Source organism: Zootoca vivipara, chromosome 10 (assembly GCF_965207765.1).
Source record: "Zootoca vivipara chromosome 10, rZooViv2.hap1.1, whole genome shotgun sequence".
NCBI classification, from domain to species: domain Eukaryota; kingdom Metazoa; phylum Chordata; class Lepidosauria; order Squamata; family Lacertidae; genus Zootoca; species Zootoca vivipara.
The window spans coordinates 8123898-8139397 of NC_142593.1; the positions used below are offsets into that span (position 1 = coordinate 8123898).

Below are 15500 nucleotides of genomic sequence, written 5' to 3' on the forward strand. Positions count from 1 at the left end.
TAAATCTGCAACACAGCTACCACCATACCGGTAGTACGTTCCCTGCACCTGTCCTCGCTGGTATATCTGTTTCAATACACAAAACGCTAATACTTTTTGAAGTTACCAACTCCACCCCCTATAAAAAAACCTGGAATGCTCACTTAAATAAATAAGAAAAGACTAGTATGCTCTTATCAACTCAGCAGATCCCTTGCGACAGATCACCTTCAGCTCTCTGCATCTCTAATCACCTCCTGCTTTTCCCTAAATCTGATCTCATACTTCTTATCAAAACTAATGAAGAGTGATTGACATGGGGCAAATCTGTCTGCTAAAAAAACAAACACAGAGCACAATACATTATTATTATTATTATTATTATTATTATTATTATTATTATTATGTTACAAAATTAAGTCTAATTTCAGTGGATATTTAAGTCATCCATTGAAATCAATTAGACTTCAAAATACTCAACTTTCTCTCTGGACAGTGTCCTCTGTTTGGAACAGGAGGTATCCTACCCTTGGCATACAAAAGTAGCATACAAATCCAGTCCCTCAGCAAAGAGACCTAACTCCAGCATATATTTAGGCATGCTTAAGCCCATTGATTTCAAGTCTATATTGGGTATAGGTCAGAAGAGACTTGGATAAACTTTGCCAATAAAACAATTTGTGTGCTGGCACTCAAAGTAGATGTGATAGCATGTTGCTTAATATAAAAAGGTATAATCAAAAGAAGGAGGTAAAGCTGAACATGAGCTTCACCCACCCCTCCATTATATAAATCTACTACCATTATGTACTGTACCTGAATTCAGTGAAAAGGCTGAATTCACTATGTACCACCTGAGAGTCTCTGCTAAACCTATTTTACCTGCAAACCTATTCTATCAGATAATTAGATTTTAAATATCCAGTTGTTTCAGCATTTCCTGAGTTTTTTAGATGGGATTTTGCAATAAAATGCAGTGTTGCATTATCTGTAAGGCACTTGTTAAGTGGGGAGGTTGTCAGCATTTGGGGGCAATATGGAACCCAAGGACAAGAAAGTTTCTGTAACCACATAATCTCAATGGGATGGACAAGAATTTAGAAATGCAACTCCTATCTATGAAGCAAGCAATATACGGTAGCTCGGACCATGAATTCACAATCTACCCCAAGATCCACAGGGGTAGGTAAGCTGTTGTGGGCACATTAAAGCTGGCATCCTAGTGGACATGGTTTTAGCAGGTCACAGAAAGGTCAGCTTTGAAGGAGAAATCCATATGAAATATAAACATGGCATTGTGAAAACCAGACAAATCTCCCATAGCTTCATCCAGCCAGCACTAATCTAGGCATCAGCTTTGGAGCATAATCTAAACAAAAGGATCAGTCAGTTCAGACATCTGGAAGTTGTCATATTTTGGAGTCTCTTAACAGTTGAGCACATAACCAAAGGATCCAGTTGCACTCTCAAACCTGCTGGTCAAATACACTACAGGAATAAACAGAAGAGTACCATAATCTCTGATGCCACCAAACATAACGTTCAGTGATAGCAGGTGTCAAGGGAGAGGACGCATGAGGGTGAGACTGGTAGGGTTGACACCCAACAAGATGTTTTTCACGAGCCTCTGTGGGCGAATCCATGAGACACAAGACCACTCCATGGAAAGAGAGAAGTCAACCAAGCAGATATTATGTAATTAAATAAGCTCCAGAATCAGATAATAATCAGCTGCTATAACCATCTAAAACTTTAAGTCCCCAGAACTTGTTGGAGTACAACTCTCATAATCTCCAAGCAAGCTTAGCCCAATGGTCAGGGATGATGGGAGTTGTAGTCCAACAACATCCAGGGACTCAAGGTTGATGGAACCAAGCTTTAAAAGAGGCTGCACTCCTAGCTGCACTTACCTGAGAGCAAGTCCCAGTGAATTCAATACAACTTACTTCTGAGTGGACAGGGTTAGAGTTACGGTGTAGATCTCACAATGGAACTTGATCCTCAAAATCATGGCATGAAGGCTTGGAAACAGGCTGTGGGCTCACATTATCCCTCCTACCCTTTGACACCCGTGGGTGCCCTCCTCTAGTTTTCAGGTTTTCACTAACCATAGTTACTAGGTGGCTGTGTTGGTCTGCATAGGTAGGTAGCCGTGTTGGTCTGACGTAGTCGAAACAAAAAATTCCTTCCAGTAGCACCTTAGAGACCAACTAAGTTTGTCATAGGTATGAGCTTTCGTGTGCATGCACACTTCTTCAGATACGTGAAGAAGTTTGCCCTGTCATCCAAAGTAGCAAACTACTGTCAGTGCCTTGCCTCCAAAGAACAGAAGCTTGTACAGTAATTTGTAATCCCATTTCAAACCATGTTTGGAAACCATGAATTGGAGGCAAGGCAAAGTGAAGAAAATTGAAACAGGTTAGAGAAAACCAGGAAGTGCTGGTGGGAGGAAACAAGCTAAAAGAATGTTCTGGAACTACAAACTATGGTTTGGAGGAGTAGGTTAATGACATCTGTCCTGGGCAAATAACTGTTCTGTAACTGCAGAGCACTCAAGGATAGAACCACTTATTCAGTCTTTTATCAAAATGTCTATGGGTGTTTGTATGGGAGTATCTAATCTGTAGCAAACAGTGCAATTCAAAAGTGCCCCTCTCAATCTTTTTCTGCAAACATTATGTGGAACGCAAGAATCAAACCCGGCAGCAGAGAAAGTAGAGGTGAAGGCAATGCTACTTTTCTCGGTCTCGTAATCAACTATGCATACATTTCAGGAAAAGAACATCAGTGCGTGGATCTGCGTTACCCAATCTGTTCCAGAAATTAACCACAGAACACTATGGACACTGAAAACAAAAGCAGGATAACTTGCTCAGTTTAAATGATAGCCACCGTTGCAGTTTTAACTCCCATTGTTAACTGCTTTCCTGTAACAGAAGCTTAGAGTGGTAAAGTAACTGATCCATTAAAATCACCACCGGAAAACGCAGGCTGGTGCCTACCCAAGTGAACATAAGAAGGGCTCTGCTGGATCACACCAAAGGCACATCTCATACAGACATTGTCCAACCAGGTGGCTATGGGAAGCCTGTAAGAGCCATTCCTCGATGGGGTTGTCCAACCCTCTGTTAAAGCCATCCAAAGTGGTAGAAGCAAAGTCCATAGTTTAACTATGTGCTGTGTAAAGTTGTGTTCTATTGTCGCGTTCTGAATCTTCTGACAATCAGCTTTGTTAGATAACCCTGGGTTCTAGTATTGTGCAAGAAGAACTTCTGTCCAGTTTCTCCGTGCATAATCTTATGCATGCATAATCTTAAACATTTTTATCACGTCTCCCCCTTATCTGCCTTTCCCCCCCTAAACTAAAAAGAACCCAAACTGTAACCTTTCCTAATAGGAGAGTTGTTCAATCGTTTTATGCGTGCACCAGTTGCTGGTGTAGTTCTACAAAGCCTGCCTGCCTTGATGGGGCCGCCACTGAAGGGAAGACCCAAAAGGGTCTCGTCCCTTTGGGGGTTGCACTTCAGGGGTGGAATGAGGGTGTGGGCCAGCCCCCTTGGGCTAAAATTATCGTTTCAATGGGGATGGGGTCTTAACTTGGGTGGGTGTTGCTTATTTGGGGTGGGTGTTGTTTTTAAATTGTTCTTAAGTGTTATATTAGGGACGCGGGTGGCGCTGTGGTCTAAACCAGTGGTCCTCAACCTTGGGCCTCCAGATGTTTTTGGCCTACAACTCCCATGATCCCTAGCTAGCAGGACCAGTGGTCAGGAATGATGGGAATTGTAGTCTCAAAACATCTGGAGGCCCATGGTTGAGGACCACTGGTCTAAACCACTGAGCCTCTTGGACTTGCCAATCAGAAGGTTGGCGGTTCGAATCGCTGCAAAGGGGTAAGCTCCTGTTGCTCAGTCCCAGCTCCTGCCAACCTAGCAGTTAGGAAAGCACTGCCCAAAAGTGCAAGTAGATAAATAGGTACTGCTCCGGCAGGAAGGTAAACAGCATTTCTGTGCGCTGCTCTGGTTTCTGTGTTCTGTTGCGCCAGAAGCGGCTTAGTCATGCTGGCCACATGACCCGGAAAAACTGTCTGCGGACAAACGCCGGCTCCCTCGGCAAATACTCACTTGATTTGTAATCAATAAAGATGTGGCCTAAATTCTGCCAAAAACCAAACCAAAAATATGAGTCACGTCTGAATTTATTTCTAGGCCTGAGATAGAGGGTCTCCACACACAACTCCATGTTTAGTGAGAATTCAGAGGATCATCATGTCTGCCAGAGGCTACCTGAGCACACACCGAGTCAAGAGAAATTATGAAACCCAGTTGTATTCTGAAGGGCTAGAGGTACCTGACATGGGTGTGTACCAGTTCTGTTGTGGACCAGACAGTAAGGTGAACTGAGATTATTCATGGGTCTTTTTCCTCTCCTGAGTTGGTGTGATGTCCGTATCTCTCCCTGACTCAGGTAACGGACTTCACAAAGCCTTGAGTCACTCTGTTCTGCTATTTTCTGTCCAATAAAACTCTCTGTTTCCAGTATACCTCTATGTTTCTCAACGTCCAAGGACACTGAAGATATGCAAAACGTTGCCTGTGGAGAACTGAAGAGCTCTGGGTTGTTCCTTTTGTTAAAGGAATAAAAAAAAAATCTTCCACTGAACTGCTTTATGTTAAAAACTTAATTTGCTCTGCTTTGAAATAAAACAAATTGCAGAGCTCCTCAGGCCTATTGGAGACCTGTAAAATCCTATCAGGGGACACAGCTACCAAACAGAAAGACTGGCGTGAAGCTGCAAAGTTTTTAAACAAGTTCAAGCAAGAATACACACCACTCTGCCCCCTTAATTACAATGACCGCTATGCCTTTATGGTTTAAGGAGGAAAACAAATCCCCTTTAATTTCCCCACAAAAAGCCCCTGTACCAATTTATCTGCAATTTGGCAGACATGATCCACTCTAGAGAGACTCCTGTGACTGTAAAATTCATCCACTTTAGCCAAAAGGAAGAAAATGAGGATGGGAGAACCTGAGAGCTTGATTTTATACAGAGCAGCTCAGAACTTGGAACACAAGTCAACATGGGCCTTCACATCTCCCAGAAGGCCATAACTCTACACTAAACAGAAGCCACAGATAAAATGGCATGGTCCAAGGCTTCTTTTTGTTTGCTGCCCATTGCAGCCATTTTGTGCTGGCAACTGCAACACTTTTATCAATATAGGAGTAGTTGAGAACCTCATTTTTTATCCAAAACACCACTAGTGGGAACAGTGGAAAGATCAGTGGTCACTTCCTAAAAATGACCCTTATCATCTAACCCTAATTGCTTTACTTTCACATCTTTCCCCGAAATCACCTCTCCAGGATCAGCTCCATTTCACTTTCCTCTGCTAGAGCTCCTTGCATCTCTTCTCACATGCCCTTGCTTGCACTTGCAATATGCCCTTGCAAGCCAAAACTGCTTTCCTTTTCCCAACCTTCCTTTTCATCATCCAAGTCTTCTACACTGGTCAAACTGTGAAATATACCCTCTTCTCTGCTGCAGTATGCTGATCCCCGTTTGCCTATACAGGTACTCTGCATACTGGTAATTTGCCTATGCCCTGCACTGGTAATTTAAAAGGCACCAGCGAGAGAAGCTGATGAAGAGGTACACAGCAGCGGCTGACAGGTCAGCTGCTTTATTCTAAAAAAGGAGTTGGCTTCTCAGTCATTAAGACGGTTCAGTAACTTGTGCATCACCAGTTCTGAAAGACCTACATTGGCTCCCAGTATGTTTCCGAGCACAATTCAAAGTGTTGGTGCTGACCTTTAAAGCCCTAAACAGCCTCGGCCCAGTATACCTGAAGGAGCGTCTCCACCCTCATCATTCAGCCCAGACACTGAGGTCCAGCACCGAGGGCCTTCTGGCGGTTCCCTCGTTGCGAGAAGCCAAGTTGCAGGGAACCAGGCAGAGGGCCTTCTCAGTATTGACGCCTGCCCTGTGGAATGCCCTCCTATCAGATGTCAAGGAAATAAATTATCTGACTTTTAGAAGACATCTGAAGGCAGCCCTGTTTGGGGAAGTTTTTAAATGTTTGATGTTTTATTGTGTTTTTACTATTCTGCTGGGAGCTGCCCAGAGTGGCTGGATTATGATTATGATTGTTTTGCTCATTTGGAAGTTTATTTTGCAGGCATCATTTTTGCCATGATATACCTTATGGTTGCTCTCATATTGGGAGCACTCCCAGAGTGGCTGGGGAAACCCAACCAGATGGGCGGGGTAATAATAATAATAATAATAATAATAATAATAATAATAATAATAATAATTTATTGTGTGTGTTGGAGGTGCCACTGATTGCACTGGGAACACCCAAGGGCTTGATGTTTGACATCCCGTGAAATTTTACTTCCGCATCATCTCTGAACAGCTATAATAAACTATGTTCTTGTAAGCCAGGATTATTATCCTATTAGATTATGAAGGATGCTCTCTGGCAACACAATGTACCATTTCCATACATACACAATTCTATTTGTATGCTGCCTTTCCACAGTTCCAACCATGCTTAAGGCGGCTTTAAAAAGACATAAGTGAAACATAACAAAAGTAGTCATAAGCAATAAATAAAGACATCAAAAAATATGCAACCAAACTGAACAATTCCCACATCAATTATCAGATCTAAAATAAAGATACCAACAGCAACAACCCCCTCCAACAAAAAAAAAACCAACAGCACACCAAACAACACCCTAGCCCAAGAGTCCGCTCAACAGCCTCAGCTTTTGTAGCTGGAGTCAGTCAGGGCCCCTCCCTCCCAGGCCAGGTGGGAAAAGGCCTGTTAAGGCAGGGAGCAGGTCTTCCAGGACTCACAGCCAAGATGGCATTGTATCAAATCTAATACCTTAACATGCAATCAAACCCAGTAAATTAATTGAAATATTTGTGTAAAAATTCCTGTTACAACTGGAAGTTGGCAACGCTTAGGAAATAAATACCAGTCTTCTCCACTCTTACAGCCAAGTCTGCCATCATCTCTGCATTGCATAAGAGTGTGAAGAAAACCAAATGGGTAAGCTACAAAATGCTATAGTCAACACGGTGCCCTCTGTATATTGAGACTCCAACTCCCATAAGCCTGAGCTAGTATGGCCAACAGTCAGTAATAACTTGAGTTTTAGTCTATTAAGATCTGCAGCGTACCATGTTAGCTATCCTTAGTACAAATGAATCTGTTATCGTAATTTAGCAATAAAGTTAATTATATCAACATATCTGCTTGAATGTTAGCACAGTTAATTCATGTAAAAGAAGACCCAAAATATTCAATTCACAATAGAATAATGAACTATACCTTTCTGAAATCAAAGAGCACCTATCAGTTCTAAGCCATTTCCAAACTTCATATGTCAAGCTCAGATACTCAAGAATCATTTGGACAAATGGTTAGCAGCCAATGATAGAAGAACAACAAAAAGTATTTCCTTGGTCTTGCCCTACCAACAGCTCTAATATAAACATACCTAGATGTATCTAAAACTGGTACAAGTTCATTGTGGAGCACAAATGCGCACAGAATCTCATCCATCCCTCTTTCATGCATCCTGCTAAGCTCCCAACTCCAACCTCCATTAATGTTGGAATTGCCAAGCAGCCCAATGCTTAAGGGTACGGCACCAGTTTCTCATTTTTATGTATTAAACCTTTGTATTGCCCACCCATCACCAAAAAGGTCCTTGGGCAACTTACAAAGCAGAAAAGAACAATGTCACAATTGATACTAATTTTTTTTAAAAAAAATCCAAGAGTCACTAACACAGAGACAATGTACTGTAGAATTACTTTCAAAGGGTAACCAAGCAGAATTCCCAAACGTTTGGACAAAAAGGTGCTCCTTAGCATGCCCTGTAAGTCTATAGAATTGGCACCAGGTACACATCTGAAAGGCATGGAGTTTTGGAGTCTGGGTGCCAGCACAGAAAAGGCCCTTTTGCACTCCAGCACCCCACAAATCTCTGGGAGTAGTGTTAACAAGCCCTCCCCTGCTGATCTTACCGTAGCTCCCATATTGGTTTCAGTCCTTTGAAGATAGATATTTGCCTAATATCCCCAAAAAAGAAAATTTTATGACTTGTCTAGAATAAAATGCATAAATTAGCATCTATTATTACACTCATCACTTAGCTACAACAGACAGCACATGCACCAGTTTAGCATGTACACCAATTAACTGTAGCTAGGATGCATTTTGGGACGTGGGTGGCGCTGTGGGTTAAACCACAGAGCCTAGGGCTTGCCGATCAGAAGGTCGGTGGTTCGAATCCCCGCGACGGGGTGAGCTCACGTTGCTTGGTCCCTGCTCCTGCCAACCTAGCAGTTCGAAAGCATGTCAAAGTGCAAGTAGATAAATAGGTACCGCTTTGGCGGGAAGGTAAACGACGTTTCCGTGCTGCTCTGGTTTGCCAGAAGCGGCTTTGTCATGCTGGCCACATGACCTGGAAGCTGTACGCCGGCTCCCTCAGCCAATAAAGCGACCCCAGAGTCGGTCACGACTGGGCCTAATGGTCAGGGGCCCCTTTACCTTTTAGGATGCATTTATTTTTTCTTAGAAGCAGGGCCATCTCAAGTAGGTCAGGTGCCCTGGCGCTGAGGCACGGAGATCGCTCTGGCGCCCCCGCCCTTGCAGCGCGCAGCGTGGCTTCCGCAAAGCCCCCCCCCCCCCCCGTCGGCCCAGCGCCACCGGGACTACACCTAGAGCCAGGCCTGCTTAGAAGTAATTCTAGATCAGTAGTGGGGAACCTTTCCTCCCTGGGCAGCTTTATCACACCACTTTTTCTGTAGCTACAGGGCAAACTCTTATGCAGGAGTAGGCAACCTGAGGCCCGTGGGCCAGATGCGGCCCAATCGCCTTCTAAATCCGGCCCGCAGATGGTCCAGGAATCAGCGTGTTTTTGCATGAGTAGAATGTAAAATGCATTTCTGGGTTATCTGTGGGGCATAGGAATTCGTTGTTTTGTTTGTTTTCAAAATATAGTCCGGCCCACCACATGGTCTGAGGGACGGTGGACTCGCCCACAACTGAAAAAGGTTGCAGACCCCTGCTCTTATGCAGTGCCAAAGACAAATCACACAAAAAGAGGTGTTCATTTGCATGTGCTGATTGATATGTATAGCTGCAAAACTAGGGAAAAAATCACTATAATTTAAATAGAAACATAGTACTTCTCGCCATAATAAGACTGTGACCAGGGGACTCCTGTGCCAGCTCAGTGGTGCTGACAGGCAACGTCAGGGTCTCTAGTGACCTTCCTTCTTAGAGTTTTTATATTTTAATTTGGACTGGATAGTCCTTTAAATAGAGGACTGTCCTCCAGCAACACTTTAAATTAGGGAACAGTCCCCTTTAAAGTAGGACACATTACCACCCGTTATTGGACACCGACATAAACGTATTGTTTCTGATCTTTTATCCAGCTTTTTGAGATGGTCATTTGAGCACCTTAAGAGTCGATACATTTTATCAGGCAATTCCCAATATCATACAGGTGGATCTTGAGCACCTCATTTTCATGTAATGTGGGAAGACCATTTCTCTTAAGCAGTGCTGGCTCCAGGCTTTGAGGGAGCCTCCACCCGGCACCCTCTCTCATCATGCAGGTTGGGGGACAAAAGACCAGGCAGCAATGTGGAAGAGCACTGCAATATGTTGGATTCGGACAGGGCTGAGGGGCCCTGCGGCCCTCCAGATCTTATTGAACTCACAATTCTCATCAGCCCTATGCAGCAGGGTCACTATTAAGGGATCATGGGAGTTGTAGTTCACCAACATCTGGAGAGCCAAATGTCCCCTCTACCCATGGAAGAGCAGCTACAAAGTGTGACAGCGACATTGCAATCCTCTGCATGTTTACTTAAAAGGAGGCCCTTCTGCTGTGTCCAGTTGGGATCACTCCCTAGCAGGTGTTTAGGATTGCAGCCGGACCTAAATGCAAACTTGGCAGATCTAGGGAGGAAATGAAATATCCAGAGTGGCAGCTTTAAGATCAAGAAAAGGGTACCTATCCAAGACACTGCCAAGAAGTGATTCAGGAGAAAGCCACTCGGTATCAGTAGGTTTACATAAGTCCAAGTGTGTTGGCACAAACTGGAAAGTAAGAAAAGGACATTACAAGAATGATTTTGAGAACTGCTTCGTTTTGTCTCCGATTTCCCCGCCTCCTTTTTTTCTTCTGAGAACTTGCCCACCAGGTGGGTCTTTGCAGCCCTTATATAAATATTTCAACTCTAATAGCTTTAAACAGACTTCACTTTGGAGTCTGGACGATCTTAAAACTCATTCAAACTTTATTCTCACAATGAAGTTTGAATTGGGATTTTGTAAGTTTACATTTCACTTGCCGTAGGCTTCAAGGGCATGGTATCTTCTGACACTGCCTTCCCTAGTACTCCAACAGACATTACATGAAACAGACTGGTCCCTAATATAAATACTGACAATTTCTTGAGAGGCAATAATTTTCAAAAAGCTTTAACAACAAAAAATAAAGTGTCTTTATTGCCAACGGCCAGGGACATCTATTTTAAGTCATTTGAAGTATTCACCTTATTTGGCCAATATTGTTCAGCATATTCAAGCTTTCAACCATGAAAAGAGAGAGGAGGGAAAGAAGCTGCTACCCTGAATGTCCTCTCTCCAGTTTAGAGGTCAGCAACTGCTGGCCCTCCCAAAAGAAAGAGATGAGGCGGGAAGAGAGGAGAGATGAAGCTGTGGTAATGGGACGTATCAGGGAAGACTGGTAGGGCAAAGGAATTATGAAATTGTCCCCACTGCCCTGGTTTCTCAGACTCTGGCCTGGTTTCCATATCATGGTAAGCCAGCTATGGCTTACAGGTATGACACAAACATGCAGGCTCCCAGAGGGCAGCTCACACCTGCCTTCCTCTTCCCTGATTCCTTTAGATCAGCACGGTTCGGCAACTAATCCTAGGTCTGGCTCAGTGTGATGTCCAAACCTGGGGTTGTGGTTAAGCTCTTTCCTCTTTAAACACAATCTGTAGTCAAGAATAGACCTTAAATAGTAAGAGTTTATCCACAATCCCGGATTCAGACAATATGCTAATACAAACTTTGGCTTAGCTGCCACTCATTGCCGAGCTAGAAGAACAGGGGAGGAAAGTCGCCAAAATCTTTGCCCCAGAAGCCAGCTGAACCAATATGTTCAAACATGGCCCCTATCTCACTCCAATGAAACCAGCTGCTGACCAGTTTTAAAGAAAGTGGCTCAAGGACAGCAATCTAAACCATCTGAAGCAAAATTCTCTGCACACTCCCTTGGGAGTGAAGTCCCGCGGAAACCAATGAGAATTTATTCAGAGTTAACACGCATAGGATGGGACTATTAACTTGAATAGTCCCATAAGTTTCAGAGATGCTAACGTGTCTTTGAGGAGAGAAGTTCTCCTCTTTCTACGCAGGGTCATACTCTATATGCTTGGAACAATTAATGTACACAACCTCATATAGTTATTGAATCAGAACCCCTACTTCACCCAGGGAACACTTATTGACTCGAGTATAACCCGAGGGTGGGGAATGCAGCAGCTACTGGCAAATTTCAATAATAAAAATAAATACCACCCTATGCCTTTCCCAGCTGTTGGTGGTGGGGTGGGGGGGAGAAGTGGCGAGGAAGGATCCCTTCCTTGCCACCTGGCACAGAGCAGGCATAGGATGGGGGTTCAGAGAGTTGCAGCACACCGCTTCCCCGAACCCCCGGTCCTGTGCCTTTCTCCACCACCGCCACCTTACTCGAATATAAGCCGAGGGCGGCTTTTTCAGCACATTTTTTGTATAAGTAGGCTTATACTCAAGTATATATGGTATACAGTAGCTTGTACAAAAAGGGGCGGGCTTAAAAAAGACAGTAACCCCATGATCCATTGTAATGGATTGCTTTGAAGTCATTTCTGCACTGGTAAAGTAATTTTTAGCCACCCAATTCCTCCTCCTGACCTGTCCCATAATTTGCCCAACCTGCCCTTTGCCCGACCAAAGGTGGCAGCCCTACGGCCACCCCAGGTTCCCCATTCCTTACACAATGAAAGAACCAGATTTTTCAAGCTAGCGTTTCCCACTCTTGTTTTTCATTCGGTACTCTCTTCTGTTTATACTTTTACCCATGGAAATATGCAACTGCTACTCATCTAGTTTATTTGCATATCAGTCCTATTCATGGCCATAATATTTATATAGTATTCTTTACTGAGGACAATGCCACCAGACATTTTGCTGTTGCTGCCTATGGCTCAGTGGGATAAAAGGAATGAGAGCTAATTTAAAAAGCTAAAGTGCCTGCTTGTTTTAATTAACCCTCCTAGAAACATATGAATGTCTAAATTTAGAGTTACAATTTTTATATTGGGTGTCATATTGAGATTTAATAAACTGCATAAAATGTAGTGCTTAAATGTATTAGATAACAAAAAAAATGTTGAGGTCAACTTCATTTAGCTTTACTTTATATCATATTTTTTTCTTCTTCTCCCAGGAGTAATATTTATATTATGCATTCAATCACGGAGGAATTGTCACTGCAGTAATCAGGAGGTTGCAGGCATTAAACTGTCAGGAGAAGTAGGTGGTAAGAGATGGGTCCATCAATCATGGAGGATAGATTATGTGTGTCAGCCAAGACAAGACGACTTCAGACCTAAATCCACAAGCATTCTTGTAAGCCCAATTGCAGTCAACTAGATTTATGAACATGCAGATGAGCAGGCCCACAGCCTAAAATAGCTGGATACAGAATTTTTCAACATTTGGTCAGAAGTTGTGGATATTCACGTGCTGCAAATGAAGAACTGACTGTATAGACTGAAGGACTCCCAATGAAAAGCAGAAACTAAAAAAGCTGATTAAGAGCACCATTTTGATCAGCCTCTGAAGGCATAGGCTTACAAAGCGCAACACCTAAGAAGTGTTCCACCAGATCAGACTGTCTAGTCCAGTATCTTGTTCCTCACAGTGCTTCTGGAATATTCCAAGGAGGGCATGAAGACAATAACCCTCAGGAAGCCTGAGAGAACCCTTGGGGCAGTTCCCCCCTCTATCCACCCTTCTCTGTGCCCCGAAGTGAGTGAAGCACAGCGAACATATGCCACCAACTCTTAAAGAGACCACCAGCTGGCCTTAGAGAATTGTCGCTTGGCATTTTACGCCATTTGTTTGTTTTCCTATTTTAAATTTTTAACTGCCTTGGGTGCCTTGGCAGAAAGGTGGTATAAAAATAAAATAAGTACATGAAATAAATACAATAGTGTTCATTGATAGACCCATCCTTCATTCATCTGTCTAAACGGCTTTCATAGCTAACAGCCTCCTCGCCATGTTCATTTATGAAATTCACTGCCACTATTTACTTCTGCGTTATGTGAAGCAATACTTCACTTTGTCTGCTCATATCTTCTGCCAGTCAGTTTCATTGGATGAATGCAAGTCGTAGTATTATGAGAGAAGGAAATAAACTTCTCTTTATCACTTGCTTCACGCTATGTCCAATTTCATCACCCTATACCATACCCCCATATTAGCCACTATTTTCCTCAACTGAAAATCTCCAAGTATTGTAGCTTCCCCTCAAAGGGATGGTGCCCCAATCATTTTCATAGCCCTTTTCTGCTTTTTTTCTAGCTGTACAATATCCTTCCAGGGTTGTGGCAACCAGAACAGTACAGAATATTCCAACAGAATTGGCCACATCATAGATTTGTATAAGGACATTCCAATATTGACAGTTTTGTTTCTGATCCCCTCACTAGTGATCTCCTAAATGGAATTTGCCTTTTTCACAGTCACAGCTCACAGGGTTGACATCCTCAGCAAGCTATTCCTTTTAATCTATTTGCTGGTTGACTACTTCAAGTTAAGACCCCATCAGCATATATGCCAATATATATGCCGTGTCAAGATTATTTGCCTCGAGGCAAACTGTTTTTGGCATTTTACTGTCTCTTCACCAAGTTTGGAGGGATTGTTTTGGAGCCCTTCATAGTCTGCTTGGGCTTTCACCACCTTGAATAATTTGGTATCGCCTGCAATCTTGGGACACCTCCATACTGATCCTTATCTCTAGATAATATCCGAAAAAGTTAAAAGCACCAGTCGCAACAGAGATCATTTGGGAAGTCATTTATCGTGTTCACAGAGCTCCCAAATGTTTTGTCCATTATGTCTCCAACCCCTTTAAACATACAATATAGCCTTGGCAAGCAAAAAAGACAATGCCTGAGAAAGAGTCCTTTCTGAAATCCCGAAGAGTCACTACGAGGGAAAATTGACAATACTCAAGTTGACGGACCAATGGTCTTAGCTTCCTGTGTTCCAGAGTGTTCATGCATTCTGTCCATACAAACATGCACTTGGCCAAACTTGGCCCTCCAGCTGTTTTGGGACTACAATTCCCATCATCCCTGACCACTAGTCCTGTTAGCTAGGGATGATGGGAGCTGTAGCCCCAAAACAGCTGGACAACCTTATTCACTACCTGCCCTCAGTGACCATGGGTGACCATGAGCCAGTCACTGCCTCTCAGCCTAACCTACCTCTCAGGGCTATTGTGGGATTGAATGAGGAGGGTGGAGAACCATGTGTGCCCTCTTGAACTCCTTAGAGAGAAAGGGTGGGATATAAATGCAATAAATTAATGTCCTTTCCCACAAGTAAGTGGTTCACAATCACATTAAGGTTTCCTTTTAAATCAAAAACTTGATGTACCCCCCCCCCATTGTCATCAAGAACGCAGCATATGGGGAAGGGAGGTTTAAGTGAAAGTTACCGCCTTGTGTGGTGATCAATGTACGAAAAAACGCTCTCATTGACATCAATGAGATCCGCAATGCTAAATGTGAGGGGAGAAAACATTTTTCACTGATATTGTGGCTGGGAAGGCAAGATTTGAGCCTCCTTCTCCATGGACTGCATTCCTGAGGTAAATCCCTATAAACGTAACAGCGTTTTAATTTTAGAAATCCCATTACATGATTGCTAATCACTTTGTTAGTGTAATGTGTAGTTAGTTCCTGAGTTATTATTTCTAGAACTGACTATCGTCACTGTACATCACTTATTATAAGGACACAGGCCCTGTAATACACTGCAGATAACATTACATGGACATACAAATAAAATTTCCTTATGCTTGAAATTCCACAAGCATTAAGATTTGTTTTCTAAAGGCTCTTGTTCCTGCTAAAGACAGCAGTATGTTTAGGCACTGGAATCGATAAAACAGGAGTGGGGTATAGGTTGCCCTCCATATCTTGCTGGACCCATCGTCTCTGACCATTGGGCATGCTAGCCGGGGCAGATGGGATTTGGAGTCCAGCAATATCTTGAGGGCCACCTCTGTTGTAAAAGTACACTTCCTTTCTCATCTCCTCACTCTTCATGAAGCCAGGCAGGCTTCCTTCCTTTATCTGAGGTAGGATGATGAGAGTGGGAAGAATTAATTGAATCAATCATTGTTTTCTGAAC

The 15500-nt window shown here is 43.2% G+C and overlaps 1 protein-coding gene across 3 annotated transcripts in view; it reads right to left on the bottom strand.

Annotated features, from left to right (window-relative positions):
* The window catches only part of PTCH1 (patched 1), a 106881-nt gene that overhangs the window by 75537 nt on the left and 15844 nt on the right, over positions 1 to 15500 (bottom strand). The gene's annotated exons all lie outside the window — the stretch shown is intronic.